Source organism: Euprymna scolopes, chromosome 15 (assembly GCF_053919585.1).
Source record: "Euprymna scolopes isolate OS-2025 chromosome 15, ASM5391958v1, whole genome shotgun sequence".
Classification (NCBI taxonomy): domain Eukaryota; kingdom Metazoa; phylum Mollusca; class Cephalopoda; order Sepiida; family Sepiolidae; genus Euprymna; species Euprymna scolopes.
In genome coordinates this window covers 130,980,394-130,999,295 of record NC_136496.1, presented here as the reverse complement: position 1 = coordinate 130,999,295, position 18,902 = coordinate 130,980,394, and the positions used below count along the sequence as shown (strand labels likewise).

The 18,902-nt window shown below is 33.6% G+C and overlaps 1 protein-coding gene across 2 annotated transcripts in view; it reads right to left on the bottom strand.

Moving 5' to 3' along the window:
- The window catches only part of LOC145294149 (sortilin-like), a 153,709-nt gene that overhangs the window by 111,222 nt on the left and 23,585 nt on the right, over positions 1-18,902 (bottom strand). The gene's annotated exons all lie outside the window — the stretch shown is intronic.

Below are 18,902 nucleotides of genomic sequence, written 5' to 3'. Positions count from 1 at the left end.
AATTACATAAGATTTGTATACATTAGAATATACGATCAAAAAATGAAAATATGAAATTGCTTTATTAAATTAAATTCTGGCAACATTTTGATATTTTTCTTCCAATGAATTTCTTACATAATTGCTTTACTTCGGATTTTACTTATTGTCTCTGCAAGAAATTCATCGGAAGAAAAGATGGAGGCCAATAGAGAAGTGGAAAAAAAAATGGTTTGTCACACTGGACAACATCCTATTTATTTCTTTTACGGATTTAACGGGTTATTGCATGATAAACTCATCCAAAAATAAGTACGGAAACAATGTTGCTGTTGACTGTCTAGTTTATTTTACCATGTATTGCCCGCCGCAAGCGAAGTGTAAAAAATAAACTTTCTTTTTTGCCACAACAAAAATGATTGCAACGGCTGAAAAATTCTGGTGTGCAGAAAAGACAGATATTTTATAGAATTGCTAAGTAATAATCAGTTTTAAGTAACAGATTTCTGGAGGTTAAAGGTTTAATCTTCATTATAGGCGATACAAAGAATACAATTACGAATACTTCTATCCAGTCATAACTAACAAATTTCCCTCTGTTTGAAATTCTGTAGTTTCCTAAGTTCCGCAAGATGCATCTGAAAAAGGTCGGAGGGTGCATCTATTTTATTCTTGTCTAGATAGAGTACTTTATTATGGGAAAGCTGGATTCCCCTCCCCCATATAAAATACCAACCGTTAGTTTAACTATTAAAGTGGCCAGTAAAGAGGGACTATTTTAGACAAGTATCCTATTTATAATAGGGGTCATCTTACCCCCTATGCACAGAAGGATGTCATGAAAAGCATTGCCACAGCTGATAAAGCACCGAAGAGAATGTTTAGGTAAGTTTCCTTATCCATGTGATGAAACCCTGATTAAATATCTGACATATTGTGATAAATATGGATTAGTAAAAATGCTAACACTTAATACCTACAAAGGCTGAAATATATTAATAACATTTAAAAAATACCATATGACAAGATAGGAGGAAATATCATGCAGGTGACATGTGTCCTAAGTGACAGCTTGGTGCTGAAAGTAGGTTATCATAATTTTTTGCTTGTTTTATTTATTTTTTCATGAGCTAGTTGTCATAGTAATCGATGAAACATTTTAGAAAATCTAAGACTTCCACTACTTGTCTCACAAGAGCAAGTTTGACACAAGGTCAATCTAACACGGCTCTAATAGCTTGATACAGTCACAGAGTTACAATAAATAAGCAAGAAAAAGTATTCTTAGGATTTTTTTTTTACAGTTGGGCTGTCACTTTTTTTACAGTTGGGCTGTCACTTTTCAAGACCACTTGAGGATAAGAGTTAGGATAGAATGATCGTCAGTTGAAATCAACAAAATGTATCAAAGTTTGATTAATGATTGTACTTCACAACAAGTACTTAACAGATTTGAAGACTATAATCTGCGGGGAAGCAGTTCCATGGTAATGCATTCTACAGACAAGGCGGCAAAGAATCTATCCATAAAAATCCCTATTGATGCTAGATATATTGAGGAAAGATTTTTTTTAAACTTGTGGTAATAAGAATTCGTCTGATCATCTTATGAGGAGGAACCACCGATCAGAGTTCAGTCGAACACTTAATCTCTATATAAATAAAATGAACTCATTTTCCCCCCCTCCGACTCTGACCTTATTAGGATTAAAAATCAGAAAAAAATTATATGCAAATGTAATGCGTACAGACTGTAGCACATTATCTGAGGTTTGCTATAGGCATATACCTCTACAGTTCCACAACAATGGTACATTCCTATATTTTTTCCGGTGATTCAAAAATTTTAGATTCAATGGAAGTTGCAACATCTTTTCTCTATTAGATTCCTCTTTTCCCCTCTCCCCATTTACACCGCAGTGGATGAGTTCACAAGGAACACTACGAGGAAACACACCGGTTTGGAATCGTACAAGGTTTCTTAGGCAGTTTTTTTTTTTTTTTTTTTTTTTTTTAAATATTTTTCCCCTGATTTATGCTTTCTGTTTTTTTTTTCCATAAAATAGAAATAAAAAATTTTTAAAGAACGAGAAAACGTGATGCTTTTTTTTTTTTTTCGTTAATGTAAGACGCAATCTGCGAGACTAACCGGATTTTACTTCCGGGTTTTCACGACTAACCGTGAAATCTAACTGACCTTTATTAGTACTTGCAACTCAACATTTATTTATACACAAAGATTACAACGCAACGATATCGTGAATTCACTTGCATTACACGTAAATTAAAATTAAAACAAATAAATTCATTTAGAATTCGAGTGTGATGTGACTACTGAAAACAAACTTCACTGCGGACTTGATATTTGACCTAATTCACTTTTTAGTTAATTCATCACCCTTTTTTTTTTCTTTTCTTTTTTTTTTTTTTTGGCGCTTGCATCTCAATGATTCCAGTTCGAACCCCTCCCCCCCCCTTCAAACTTTTTTGGGATTTTTCAAACACACGGGCACCGCCGGACCGTTTGTATTGCATCATGTTCATTTTTTTAATTTATTTTCTTTCTTTTTTTTTTTTTTTTTTTTTTTTACACAATTTTTTTTTTAATAATTTTAACATTGTTTAAATATTATAAAAACAGAGTTATGACTTCGCTTTGTTTTCATTTTACCCACCACCCCCAACCACACACACCTCTAAAAACCAGGGCAACGCCAGATACCCCCCCCCCGCTAGTTGAAATAATAAAGTAGAGAACTTGCAATGTCTCTCCTGTGAGAAAGGGATGATCCTCCACTAGATAATTGTGTATGGTTAGTAATAAAAATGCTACTTCAAATTTGACTATGCAAAACACTAACAATATGAAAACATTTAGAAACCCATTCTTAACATAGGGAGGAGAGGAAGTTGTGTAACTATTGTTTTTTTACTTAATTTAATAAAAATACCATAAAAATTTGAACTTGAAAATCTTATCTAAAAAAATAGCATGGTCTGTACTCTACATAAGTACCTCAAATTTAAACATGAAAAATTGACAGATACTTGTAAATTTTACCTACTTTTCTTTTTAATAAAAAATCTCTCCCCAACGAATTGATGTGCCACAGGGAACCAGGATCGACCCAGACTCTATACCTTTTGTACAACGAAAAAAATAATACCCCAGAAAATTGGCTTTCAGAGTTTGCTTTCATGACTAATACCACATTTTGCAAACCCACAAATTTTACTCATTGCAATATTTTTTACATATTTTGGCAATTATATTTATAACTATGAGTGATAAGAACCAATCGTATGCCAGAATCATTTTATAAAATATTCTGAATTTCTTTGAATTCTTTATTCATAGCTTTCCATCTTGACGCAAGAAAACTACTACACTGCCAATTCTGACTGGATTAACTTTTTTTTTTAACTGGAAAAGCTTCTGACTGGATCGATGCTACTTTTTTTTGCTTGGCAGAAGTACATTTTCAATTACAATAATGTCTCTTCAATGAAATATATTCTTGATTAAGGAGGTTTATAAAATTATCTGTAAATAATGGCTTCATTTGAAGTTTAAAATGCAAAAGTCCAGTATCATGATTAAATTGTGCTCTAAAATAAAAGTTCATTTCAAACGTGCCCCTTGTCTTATCAAAGAATCTGCAGATAATTTTATAGGTTGGGCCTTCTGTTTGTGCGGTGATAAAACTTCTCAAATGTGTAGTTGGGTTTTATAAAAGTATTAACTCTGGTCAAAATCTGAATTTTCTTTCTTTCATTTCTTATCAGATGCATAGCCAGTTCTTGTGAATCGTGGCACCATGAACAATAAAATGTAATTAGATTTAATTTCTCTCCAAAAATACTTTAACCGATTGCAACATTTTTCAGATGATACCATCAGCAACAAAATTAAAATGGACGCCATCATTGTTATCAACATCAAATCTAATTATTTACATTAAAATTTTAATACATTTATAAAATAACTTTCATGTTTTCTGGTAATTCCAGGTTTAATTTCCATTTTTTAATTAACCTACTTGTTTTATTTCAAGTTTTTTTTCATTATATTTTTATTTTCCTTACACCACAATAGGATCTTCAACAACGTATTTATTTTAAGCTCCTCATGATTTCAATTTTCATATTTTTATCTAAACTTCAACACAAGATAAAAGCGCGAACATTGTATCCAAGAGTTTTGATCTAACCCCTTTTTAAAAGAGAGTCCAGAATGAAAAGAGGTAATTGATGCTTTATACTGTAACTGCAAGGAATGTTTTGTTTACTTAAATTAACGGTGTTTATGTCTCCCAAAGTCTAACCCCCACCCCGTTTCATGTCCCCGGAGGGAGTAACTGGTCTAAGAAGTAGACTGTATCCTGAAATAGGATGCGAATTTTAATCTATTTTGAATTATTTTTCTCCAAATTCTTCAGATTATATATTTCTACCCAGACAATACTAGATAAATACGTTGTATAAGAACATTACTCTCTTATCCTAGAATGATAAAAATAGCAGTTAAAGGAGTTCCGAGATGAACGACATGCCTGCTGAGAGACTGGAAGGCATAAGGCCAAAACATGATCCTAGTGAATGTAGATGTGGAGTCGTGACATCAGAGAGTAATGTCATCTATTTCCCAGCCGCACGAGGCAATCATTCATCCAAGCCTCTGTGTAATTTTCTTTTCGGTATCTTAATGCCTGTCTCACTATCTTAGCAATGTGGGTAACTATACCTCTATATCTTTCTCTTGTAGTTGATTATATATATATATATATATATATATATATATATACACACACACAATCACACACGGTGCCTTCAATAAGTTTCCAGACTTTGAATTGTTATAAACTTTTGAAAATTCAGTATGTTATTGCTATACATCTTATAAAATGACTGACAAATGTTTATAATTTCAGGTTCAAACGAACAGTTACAGAAGGAATTGGAATATACCCCTACCAAAACCTGATTGTCACAACTGGTGAATTTGAAAAATGTAATCTGGATGAATCAAGCATCAGTTTTTGAGTGGAATAAGAGATTCGAGGAAGGTAGGGAGTCTGTGAGGGATGATGAGACGTATGAAAGAAGTAAGGAATTCAGAACACCAGAGTTGATTGGCCAAATACAGAATTTCATGGATAAGGACCGTTGTGTATCTATAGAGACAATAAGAGCACAATTTGATGTCAGTGTGGGAACTGTACACACAATTATTTGTGAGGAACTTAAGATGTGGAAGATTTGTGCAAATGCACCAGTTCAAACTCCATTCTTGTCACAAACTATTTGACCAAGCTGGGCATTAAGACAGTTCCTCACTCCCCCACCCCTATAGTTCAAACCTTGCTCCCTGTGACTTTTGGTTATTTCCTAAGCTCAAGGAAACCATTAGAGACTGTCGTTCTGAGGAGATGAAAGAGGCTGTGACGAGTCATTGACACACTCATACAAGAAGACTTCCATGGGGTCTTCCAGAAGTTGATGCAACCGTACAACAAGTGCATTGCAGCTGAAGGAAATTACTTTGAAGGGGACTAGAGTTTTATGTGTGTTTGTTATCAATGAAAATGCCCGTACGAAAAGAGTCTGGAAACTTAATGAAAGCACATATATACATATATATATTACTCCTGCTAATAAGACCTCCATTTTCAAGAAGGTTCATGTTCCTGTAAGGATCTTCAAGGCCAAAGACATGATTATGCACATGGTATTGCAACAAATACAACTAGTTTTTAATAGAAAAAAAAAATGATTTAAGTTTGAAAATGAGGGGATGCTCAAATTTGTATTTACTAACAGCCATATAAAAGTAGGATGTGACACAAAGTCTGAAGAGAAACAAAGAGGCTTCACTTTTATATGTTAAGGATCATTTTTCAACACACATTGGAAAATGCCAAAAGAAACAAGGCCAGTAAATAACATAAATAGAATAAATATTTCCACAAATTCAAGAAACCAAACACATTAACTGATAAAAGGCCAACAAGAACAGTAAGAGAAACTCTACCAACTTCCAATTACTTCATTTATTAAAAATAGAAATTGTTTTATATCTTTAATATGCAATAAAAAAAAAAATTTTTTAATTAAAAAAAAAAAATTTGAAACGGTTATAAAAAAGTTCAACTCTAAACTACACTACAAAGAGTAAACGGTAGGGGGGGGAGTAATTTGTGAAAATTCAGATACCTCTGATTTGGAAATTTTAACCGCAAGTATCAGACATCAACAACAATTAATATACCCCAAATATCAATTTCTTTGGAGTATTTTCAAACGGTTTTAAGAGGTATAACATGAACCTAAACTCATTTGAAAATTCAAATATTTCAGGTTTGATTTTAAGTTAATCTATAGTCCTTAAACATCAATAAAGCAAAATTTCCTGATTTTCGATTTCATCATGAATCTTTAAAATTTAAATTTTAGGCATTTTTTTTTTTTTTTTTTACAATCAAAATCATGTAATAAATTTTTATCAAAATTAGAACATGGATTCTGGACATAGCATGGTATACTTATTTTAATCTTTATAAGAGTTGTTTGAAACGGTTCTATTCGAGAATCAATATTACAGGTTCTGGGATGGGTATTCTAGTTATACAAAGCAGTCAACTTTCCAATATGCTTCAAATTAGTAGCAATGGACAAATGCTGCAAAACTTTTGTCTGAGAAATGAATTTTACCCGTCCTAGGATAGGCACTCTTCTAGTAATATATATAACCTTCCCACTACCCACAAACCAATTAGATTAAATAAAAAAAATTTTAAAAAAAGGAAACTTGTTGTGTGCAAAAAATCTACTTTGATATTTTTTTCTTTCCAGCAGAGTAATGAAGCATTATTTATATATAAAAAATTATATTTTTCGGAATTTTTTTTAAAAATGAGAATTGATAATTTGATACTTATGCAGAATATGGACCGTGTTAAAATAACATTTAGAAACTCATTCTTAACATGAAGAGAGGAAGGCGTTTTGTAACTATTCTATACTTTCATCTAACAATTTAAGAAAAAGTTAATGTAATTTAAATGAAAATTCTATTTAACAAAATAGTATTTGTTCATATTCTGCATTAGTGCTGATAATTTGTATTATTCGGATTACTGTTCTCATCTTGGATGCCATTTTGTCAACATTTTGGTTGATGTAACGTAACACCTTCTGCCAAATCTTGTTGAACTTGGAAATTGTAGCCTAATAGATAAAAGTGTAAAGTAATAATCATTTCTAAGTGACAGTCTTCTGGAGGTTGCAGGTTCAATCCTCACTACAGATGATACTAGGAATTAAATAAAAAAGTACTTAAAACTTTCCGTTAGTCATGGCTGACAAAATGAGAATCTACCCAAAACTTTTGATAATATCCAATATGAGAGTAATTTTTAACCAGTACAAAAAAAACTTACAACAATAAAATGTAAAGCTTCAATAGAATTTTAAATGTAAACATTTGCTTAGAAAAGATTGCCGAATATTAATCATTGTAATTAGCCAGATGGGTAGGAGGCAACAAATGTTCCTATTAGTGATGGAACGATTTCAATATCCCCCCCCCTCTCCGATTCCAATATAATTACATATTCTGTTCTAAATTCCCGATTCATTTCTAAATATAAAGTTTTTTAAGGGGGGGGGGTCAGATTATAGTGAAATCTATGAAATATGTTTATATTAATGTTGGAACGATTAATCAGAATTGGGAATCGAAAATAAAATTGGAACTTTTCAGGTTATCGGAATCAGAAAAATTTTACTCTAATTTCTGATTCCAAAAACGATTCCTTAAAAAAATGTTGAACTTAATTTTACATTGTTGGTACCAAAGATAAAATAATGATGAATATCTATTGTTATTAAGCTACTAATGGTATTAAAATCTATACATCACAACATAAACTTTACTGGTGCAAAAAAAAAAAAAAAAAAAAAAAAAAAAAAAAAAAAAAACTTGCCTGGTCCTTCAGCATTGATAAACCTGAAAAAAACTTCAATGAATTAATAGACTCAGAGATTTTTCACACTTCTACGCCAGACACATTTTGGCACTTGTGTTTCTTTGATTTTGGTATCTCGTGTATGTTAAGTAGCGTTTACTTGTCATAAAAGCAAGTTCACGATATGCTGATATTAGCTTGGTGCAAAATCAATACCGTTTTCTCACATATATTACTTATATATGATTTCTGAATTAATTCATTGATATATGCATAGCCATGTTATATATCATTTTGAAAAGCGCTTTTCACTTTATCGAATCATGTTATTAGTTACCGTTCTCAATCTCTTCACTGATTTTTTTTTTTTGCAGACTTTTTGACAGCATGGCAAAATTCAAGTACGCATGATTGTCTTGTTCTAGTTCAAACTAAGCCAAAAAGTTTATGAGACAGCCTGTAATATCAATGTGTTTGACCCAGGAACCACTAACGAACATGTGGCACAACGGTGGTTCAAGAAATTTTGCAATGGTAAGGACAGCCTTAAAGATGAAGACGGTTGTGGCAGCCAACTCCGTTTGATAATGAACATTTGAAAGCCTTAATTGAAGCAGATTCTCACAAAACCACACAAGTTGCTGTTGAACTCAAGGTCGACCACTCAAGTTATTCGCCATTTAAAGCAAATATGGAAGTCAAAAGAGTTGGTTAAATCGGTGCCGCATGACTTGAACAATAATAAAAATAAAAAAATCGTCGTTTTGAGGCATCTTCTATGCTCCTTTTGCGTAACAAAAATGACCCATTTCTCGAGTGGATTGAGATGAGAACTGGATCCTCTCTGACAACCGGTAATGTTTGGCACAATGGTTGAATGCCAGAGAAGCTCCACAACACTTCCCGAAGCCGAAATTGCACGAAAAAGATTATGATGACTGTTTGGTGGTCTGCGGTCGGTCTCATCCATCACAGCTTCTTGAATCCAGGTGAAACAATGGCAGAGGAGTACTCACGACAAATTGACAAAATGCACCAGAAGCTCCCACGTATGTGCCCAAGATTGGTCAATATGAAGGGACCAATTCTCCTCCATGACAATGCTCACCCACACATTGCTCAACTCACCCTTATGATGCGTCATTCTATTTACTTATATTCCCAGATTTAGACATAAGGTTATTTCATAATGCACAGAATCCAGCTCTCCAAAAACGAGCATTCGAATTTGGGATAAAAAATATAAATGGTCTCATTCTAGGAATTCTTTTTCACTGACTGAAGGCAGAAAAGATAAAGTGTAGTATTAGAACAGGTAATACACTTTGAATTATTTATTTGCTAGAAAATAAAACATCAGCAAAAGTGTGTGAAAGTGGAAATCGTTGGTCATTCTATATCTTACATTATCTAACTGAGCTAGAATCATTTCACTCACCACAATACCACATTTACTCCTATTCAAAATAGTGTCAATATATTTAATATTTTTCAATAAATATTCCTGTTTTTAATGAAAATATTTTCCATAAAATGGCTAAAAATATCAATAAATTGTCCAATAAATTTATTCAGTGTAAGAAATTTAATAAAACTTCATACAAAAATATCTGTGCATCTTCCCTTCAACCAAACGAATCCTTAGGATTGAAGAAAAAAACTTATCGGTTTTGGGTCAAATTTTCTGGTATCCCTTATAACATGGTTATAAATGCAGAAGTTTTTTTTTCACATGAAAAGAATTTGATTTCTGTATAAGTTTCCTAATGTGTATTTTGTGTATAATTTTCAGTGAGATACAAATAGAAAAAAATGAACGTTTTTTATAGATTTTGTTCCACCATAAAATTAAAGAGAAAGAAAAAAATGATAAAAAAAAGTGATCTAACGTTCTGATTGAGTGAAAACAAATCAAAGTCAAACAAAACGTGGAACTTCATTGGCTACAATATGAACCAGGTAGTAAGACCTTACAATAAACAAAAGTGAAGCCATCATAAGAAATGTGACCATTTGTGACGATGACCTATATATTTCAAAATTAAATTAATTCTAAGTGAAACCATGAACAATATTTTAACCAAGTTTTATAATGTGAGGCTGTTCACTAACAAACAGTGACAACCTCTACCGAAAGCATAACCTCCACCTTGGTGGAGGTAATTAGTGGATAAGAATGTAAACAGAATAGTTAAAATAAACATTTCCAAAGCAAAGCGATATTGCAGTTATGACGTTATGTGTTTGTATTATTTTAACTAGTTTTTTTTTTTTTTTGACAATATTCCTAAAATTGAACCAACTTCCTCTAAAAGATAAAGTGTCAAGGCAATATTAAATTCGCCAGTATACACTAATTCTATAAAATTAAATTTTAGGGAAAAAAAGGGAATGGTTTATCTAGACACTAATTCTATAGATTAACCATTCCTTATTTTTTTTCTAAAATTTAATTCCACGTTTTCAACTTTCCCATTGTCATAACTTAATATAGAATTTTGTGAACAAAAACCTAAGAAACCAATTGAAAAAACACAGCAGAATGACAAATGATTTTTGATAATATATATACTAACCGATTTGGCTGCGAGTGAAGGACCAATTGATTCTGAATATTTTTAAGAAACCACAGTTCTGACAACAGCATGCAACTATAAATCTTGAACAGGTTTGATAAAAACAATTTTTTTTTTTTTTTTTTTTGAGGGGAGGCGGATACATGAAGATATTTCTTTAATTAGGAAAACACGATGTCATTTGGTGACGTCATATATACCATTGGTATACCAGAGTAGGCTAGAATGTGAAGATTCGCTTTCCTGCTAAGTTTAATCAAATACATGCCAGCCTGGATAATGAATATGATAATTTGAGCTTTTGGTGAGATGTGAAAAAGAGTTTGCAGTTGTACTAATATACCAGCAATGATTGGATAATCTAGGAAAGTGCAGTGGATTACGTCTTCACTTTCTCTTGTTTAATTATTGGTATTGTTGCTTAATTGGATTTTAAGTGTGTTGTTACAAAGTCGTCATTGTGGTTATTTTAATGCTTCAAATTATTAAAGGATCAAAATATGATTGATGAGACGATTTTTATTCCCAACACAAAATGTCTCATTTTCCCCATATTAAACACTTATGCAGAGGCAGCCAAGAAAATTGGGGGGGGGGGCACATGACACAAAACCAACAGTCTCTGCCATTGTTTAGATGACTTATTCCTTGTTGACTGAGCTATGGCTTTTGTCATGTGCAGTTCTATGAGGTCCACTCTCTTATGCTTCACTTTCTTCCTTTGAAAATGGGTTAGTTTATTGCTCATCTCCTGAGACACCCTTACCAGGAAACTTTGGTGGGGCTGCCCAGGCAAGCAAGCTAGAGTGCTCTTCCTCAAGGTTGTTGGCTCTTCAAATCCTACTTTCCAACCTTTGTATCGCATCATCCTGCCGTGGGAGTGGGGAGATAAACAACAGCAAGTAAACGGGTATAATTAAGTGGAAACAAATTGGATAAGCCGACATTGAATTGCTCCGAAGTACAACAATACGGGCAACAAGACTGAAAAGCATAAAATTGTAAAGACTAAGTATTTACATATGGAGGTGGTGGGGGTCAGTCTTTTAGTGTTAATGAAACAGAAAAGTGAGTTAAAGAGAAATTAATGGGAAGATAATGAAAAGAATGGGAGGAGAGAGGGGGGGTCATAAGAACAATTCGGTGGTGTTGAAGTCCGAAAATTACAAAAAGGAATAAAAATTTAGTTTAAAAAAATAAAAATGTATCAGAGCATAGAAAACCCGAAGAAATTAACAAAATCTCGTTAAAATATTTGAAAATTTCAGACCAGCAGAAGTTGTCAAAAATTGAATAAAATCTTTTGGAGAAATACGTTCATTCAATCAATACTATTTCAAACTGACGCATGACAGACCAACAAAAAATATACTACTTAAAATGCCACATGACAGACCACAAAAACGTAGATTAAAAAATAAAAAAAACGACTTGTTTTAGAAATAAGAAATTAATTAGTTTTACTTCCATAATCAAATTATTTTGTGAAATGAGAATTTTTTCAAGTCTGTTTTAATACTTGACAACCAATAGTAATATAATTTTAATATTTAACCAGCCAATAGTAAAAAAATAAAATAAACACAAAGTATACATAAACTCAGTTTCTATACATGTTTATTTTGTTTGCGATACTTTTGGACAAATTCAATTTAGATAAAAGAGAATTTTACCTTAATGCTAGTTGAAAATAATTTCTGCTTCACTTAATGCGATGCTCGCAGATGGGGAGCAACATTTTTTAGGCTTAATTATCCAGATATGTTTCGTCATTTACCACTCATCAGCATGGCTGAACCAAGCAAAATTCAAAACTAATTTTAGCTAGTGCTAGAATGTCTCATCTTTTTATAGATGTCATTTATTTGATTATTTTGTTAGCAATAATTTAGGTAAAATGCTCTTTCATATAAATAACTGAATTCATTCAAAACTATTGCCAATAAATGAACGAATGACACAAAAAGGCAATACATTCTAGCACTACCAAGAATTAACTGTCATATAGCTTCAGACTGGTTTCAAATCTTGCTAAGTTTAGCCATAGTGATAGGTCCTAAATGATGAAACATGTTACTGTAGATTGTGTGTATGTGTGTGTATATTATAGTTCTATATCCCTTGCCCCACAGTTTCAATGTATTACCCTTTTCCTCTTTATCTGTGCCTAAATCCAAACGTAGATTCCATGAGCAGAGCTTCTTTCTCAGAAGTGCACCATTGTGGAACTCTCTTCCTTTGCCTGTTTCCCACCTGAATACAACTTGGATGTCTTCAAGTCCAACATAAACAAGTTCCTGACAAACCTCCCCCGTAATTAAGACGCTATCAAATCTCCAATACTAATGATTACTACAATATCATCTCATTGATTACTGTACACGCAATAACCCTTATCCCTGAGTGGCCTCCGGGCCTTGATAAGTGGTGACCGCCATGTGAAAAAAAAAAAAAAAAAAAAAATGCTCCATGATTTCGTTCTTAATGTAGTTATCACTAGACATCACATCTCTAATATATTACTTACATCTTCTCTCTTCCAATGAGAAGCATTATGCTTCGAAATATCTAGGTATAAAGAGTTTACTTATCCTACACCCCTAATTGATGCATCAGCCATTTATATATATATATATATATATATATATATATATATATATAAAGCGAAAATGTGTGTTTGTGCGTGTATGTGTGCGTGCATTTTTTTCTGTACATCCGCCAAAGGCTTTTTTCACCGGGCTTCTAAGTCGGCTCACTCCTTAAAACTTTTTATATAATGTCTAAATCATAATATCTACAAGTTATGATCAAGGGTCACGTCTATTTTTAATTTGTCCAACTTTTACGCGCTATTTTTGAGATTTTTTTTGGATCGCCACGTCTGTTACACTTTTCAGTATAAAAAAAGCGAATGATGAGGCGGGGAAAACAGAAACTGGCTTGCAGCGCAATTCGCGTCATGTTTGACTTTATTAAGGTCAAACATGACGCGACTTAACTCTCGCACCTGTCAATTTCACTTTATAAACCTTAAATTTAGACAGCTTTTACTTCCTCTCCCTGGTTAGATGTCTAGGGTTTTTCCCCTCTCGTTTCTACCTTCGCGTCAAGGCTTTGGATTCGAGCTTACCTTCCTACTAAATTTTTTTTTTTTTTTTTTTTTTTTTTTTACACCTCCAAACACCCAGCCAATGTTTTTTTTTTTTTGTTTTTTTTTAAACAGGATTGCTTTGATCAACTCCCACCCCCAAACTGTTTGTGCGCATGTGTTCATGACTGCTAAAAACATTTTTTCACAGGGTGTAGTGGGCAAAAGCGTTTGGCAAAAACGTTTTCCCCTTCTTTCCCATTTCAGGTTCGAGCCTACATGCCACGACTAAGTTTTTTTTTGTTTTTTTTGCAGTAGCACGGGCACTTGCTATTTTTATTGAAAAGTTTTGCTTCATTTTCTTTTTTTTGGGGGGTGGGGTCCAACACACGGGCTACCGAAATATCTGGTGATGCTTCCGTTCTTTTCCGGGGAGTGCTCAATATCCTTAGTATAGAGAGACTAGTAGCAGATGCACCAGCCCAAATGTGACAACAATACTCCATACATGGACGAATGGTGGCCTTATAGAGATACAGGATACTTTCAAGTGTTAGTAGTTTTCTAGCACAGTAGAGAGAGCCTACCTTTTTCGCAGCGGCCCTGGCAATGTTTCCAATATAATTGTTCCAACTCATGTTTCTGGTGAACGTTAGGCCAAGCAGTTTGAAAGATGTACTCTCAGACAGGGAGTCACTGACCATTGCTATTGGTGGCAGAAAAGGTTTCTTGTAATTATTGAAGGAAACGAGTTTAGTCTTGGCAGCATTGAATGTAACCATCCATTTATGTCCCCATTCCACTACAGATTGGAGGTCATCCTCTAGTGTTTTTGCCATTTCTTTAGATATGTGTTCATTTGTTTTCCTGTCATGCCTTTTATAGAGTGTAGTGTCATCAGCATATATACCCATCTCAGAGGCAGTTTTGTCGGGGAGGTCATTAATGAATATCAGGAACAATAGAGGTCCAAGGATAGAACCCTGGGGCACTCCCGCATTTATATCACACTGTTTAGATGTACGACCGTCGAGGACAACCTGGATTTTTCTCTTATCTAAGAAGGATTTAATTATGTTAAGTATTCTACCAGTGATAACATATGATTTAATATTCCTGAGGAGACCCTTGTGCCATACCCTGTCAAAAGCCTTAGATATATCTAGAGCTACCGCTCTGCCCTCCCCCGCTTTGTCCAGTGACTGGTATATACATTCAGAGATTACAGTAAGGATGTCTGTGGTGGAACGGGCTTGTCTAAATCCATATTGTTTGTCAGTCAGAAGTTTAGCATCTGTAAGGTACCGGACTAGAGCATGGTTAATTATGGTCTCAAATATTTTGGCTAAAAGTGGGAGGAGGCTAATGGGGCGATAATTTGATGGGTCAGTTCTTTCGCCAGAATTCTTGAATATTGGTACCACAGAAGCAGTTTTCCAACAGCCCGGAAAGCATGATTCATTAAGGCATTTGTTGTAGAGTTTGGAGAGAACTGGAGCTACTTCGGCTGAGCACTTTTTTAATAGCACAGCTGGGATGAGATCAGGTCCACATGCTTTTGAAGTGTCAAGGTTTTTTATGATAGCATGTACCTGAGCAGGGGTGATTTTTAGATCGTCTAGCATAGCGTCTGTCCGCAAAGGAAAGTCAGGCAAGGGTTGGTTGGAAAGGTCCAGTGTGGAGTTTGAGGCAAACCGGCTGGCAAGCATATTAGCCTTGTTGGTTGCTGATCAAACAACCTCATGATTGTTGGTTAGCGAGGGAATTGTTGATTGCCCATTATTTACTACACTGTCGTAGATTTTCTTGCAAGGAAAGTCACTTTTCACGTCGCAATTTTCGCAAGTCATTGAAACTATGTTTAAAAACATTCTTTTGCACGGTCATGATGTCATAAATCGTCATGGTTTGATGGGCAAAAGCATTTGTCAGTAACCTTTTTTCTCTTCTTTCCCTCTTTTGTGTTTAGAGTTCGAATCTGTCTATCGCGTCTCATTTTTTTTCTCTATATCCTTAGTATAGCAGCTGTGTCCAAACCAAACTTCAAGTCCACCCGGACAATGCTGAGTATCTATGCCAGTATTGAATAAACGCTTAAATTTATATCCATTAGTACATATTTTTATATTGTCGTTCTTTTATTCTTTATCCTCTCTCTCTAGATTTATATATATATATATATATATAGCCAGTAGAGTTTAGTTTCCTAGAAGTACATCCAACGAAACAACATGTGTCTACCAAAGAGTGCTCAATGAGTGAACAGAGCAGGTATATTAAATTTATTTATACAAACATTAATGGCTACATATGTGCATTTTCGACGGTAATTCTTGGCCTGAAGACGTAATCCCCCAACGCGGGTGATTACAGAAACATGTATGCATATATGTAGCCATTAATGTTTGTATAAATAAATTTAATATATATATATATATATATATATATATATATATATATATATATATATATAAACTAGGTCGCCCAGCATTGCCCGGTCATAAGAGGCATTTAAATATATTTAAATTCATGGAGATTATGAATTTATAGAGACAATTTTCTAACGATTATTATAGTAAACCTAATATATAGTAGTGCGATCAAAACTTTAAAAATATAGGACTTGGTGTCCTTAGCTAGAATCAAAACTCTCCACCCTTATGAACATATGACCCACACCCATACACAAATATAAATTCACCTGTCATCCATTTTTTTTAAAGATGAAATCGCCCGATCGTTGAAAACACAATGCAAACAAGTAAACAGCGTGCTACATGTATTTATAACTACATGTATATTGATCGATTGAAAAACTCAAGGCAAAGAATTTCCCTTTAATCTGGTGGGTAGATAAGGAACAATGTCTCCACTAATAATTTTCTTAGCCAGAGTATTTTCATTAAAAAAAGTAGAGCGAAATAGAATATCTTAACGTCAATAACATAGTGGAAGGAAAAAAACAAACTAGAATCTGAAGTCTAGAGTCTGAATCGAGTATCGATACATCAGACAGATGACTATTTTGGTCCACCTTTGAAAATCCAATAAAATAAGAGATGTACATATTCTAAGGAAACCCCACTACAGTAATGATATATCTGCAGTAATCTCGACAATATGGCATAAATAATGACAAGAAAATCTTGCAAGGACCCTAGAACAGAGTTTTACAGCCATAGATCTTCACTAGAGTTTGGAACAAAGGTCTGTTCCACAATCTTACTATCTTCAGAATATCTGAATGTCCTCTAAACCATCAAATCATTAATCGCAAATAGGTCTTTAAAAATAGTTGATAGACAATAGTCTGAAGCACATAGTATCAGTGCCATTGTGGCACAAATTGTCTATTCTGAGCCTAACTTTCTTTCTGATCTTCCAAATCATATTTTGAGATCATTTGTTCACATGCAGATTACAACCATCCATGGCAGCACTTTGAAAAACATTAATGATCAGGATTTTGCTAATTTTCTCTTTCCAATCTGAATCATCTGGTGCAATAGAGGGGAGAGGGAATGGTGGCTAGTTACCTTTAATATCTTTAAAACCAAGGTTCTTTTACCACCAACGCCCGGATTCTTATTTTACCATAGCTAAAATGAATGCGTCTCTCCCTGAGGAGGCTCCTTACTTTGAGTGAAAGTCTTGGAGACTATCAGACTTAAAATAAGAAATCCTACAGTAAATATGTTGATAGAAAAATGATTGAATCATTCTACTGCTCCAGGAAGTACTGACTCCTGACACAACATTCTACATGTATAAAAAGTTACATCCTAAGATGGAGTAATGCTGCCACATCATAGGCAATGCCCTTTTTTCTTCCCTGCAATCTCTTTCCCCACAGAAGAGACGTTGCAAGCCTGTCTCTGCTCTATCATTATTTTCATGGCAAGTGCTTAGCTGAGCTTCACTCTATGGTCCCCCCTTGCAAAACTTTCACAAAAACACTTGTCTAGCTACAACCACTATTAACAATTTCCCCCACTCCCTGTGCCTAAATCTAAACGTAAATTCCATGAACAAAGCTTCTTTCCTAAAACTGTCCACTTGTGGAACTGTTCCACTGACTTTCTTTTTATCTGACTACAATATGGTAGTCTTCAAGTCCAATGCAAACAAGTTCTTGTTGAGTCCCCACATCCCCCTAAATCAATTTCTACCCCATTTCCACTACTGTTATTATGCTGTTGTCTCAATGACTATCATACACTCATTAACCTTTATCCTCGAGTGACTTTCAGACCTTGATAAGTGATGACGCCTATGCAATATAAAAAAAATCTGAGTAGGTGCACCTAATCATATGCTTTCTTACCATAACAGTACAAAATCAACTTTTTATTGAAGAAACTCGTCTTACTACAACCACTTTCTTCCTGTGTACTAAAAACACAACGGAACTTCTATAAACAGTTTCTTTACACAAACTTCCCAGTTGACTACAATATGGTAGTTTTCAAGTTCAGTGTTAAGAAATACTTGTTAAGTCTTGTGTACCAAATTTTCTCCATTCGATACATTGTTTCAAATCCTCTCATAGCATTAGTCATCATCCAAGTAACAATCTCATTCATCCTCATCAATAAGTAACCTCAATAAGTGGTGACGTATTGGTATTAAAAAAAAAAAATGGCATTTCAAAATGGTCTAATCAGACCCAACGATGCTCAACTTTAATGATCTGAAAAGAAAAGTCTAATAATAATAATATGTGAGTGTAGAGAGCTAATTTTTTCTGAGTTGCCAAAATTTTATAATTATATGCAGTATATAATTAAAGCAAAATTGTTTGGGACTATTAAAATAATTTCTAACGCTATTGATAATGTTTATCTAGTCATTTCATTTTTTTTATCATCACTTGATTTTAAATTCAAGTTTTGAAACATGACACAAATCATTAATCTAAGGCGTCATGCCAAAAATTTTGTTAACGTTTTAAGCTCTATTCATAAGAAAATCCAAATAGATCATTTGGCAGAATCTCAGATTAAAGATCCCTAGGCTTCAGTTCTGATTATGGCATCAGTTTTATTTGTTGGGAATTTATTATTTACTATTAATACAAAATTCTCCTTTTCTAAAAGTAGTTAAGTTCTATTTTGAAACGAGACAAATTTTATTATGTATTTAAAAAAAGAAAAAAAGTGATCGACAGAAGGAAAAAAGAGAAGGAAACAGATTCCAACGTTTCTCTAACAATTTCACATCTTTTTTATAGAATAACTAGCAGGCTTCCTGACATTGCCCAGTCATAAAATATGACTAAATATGATATTTTGA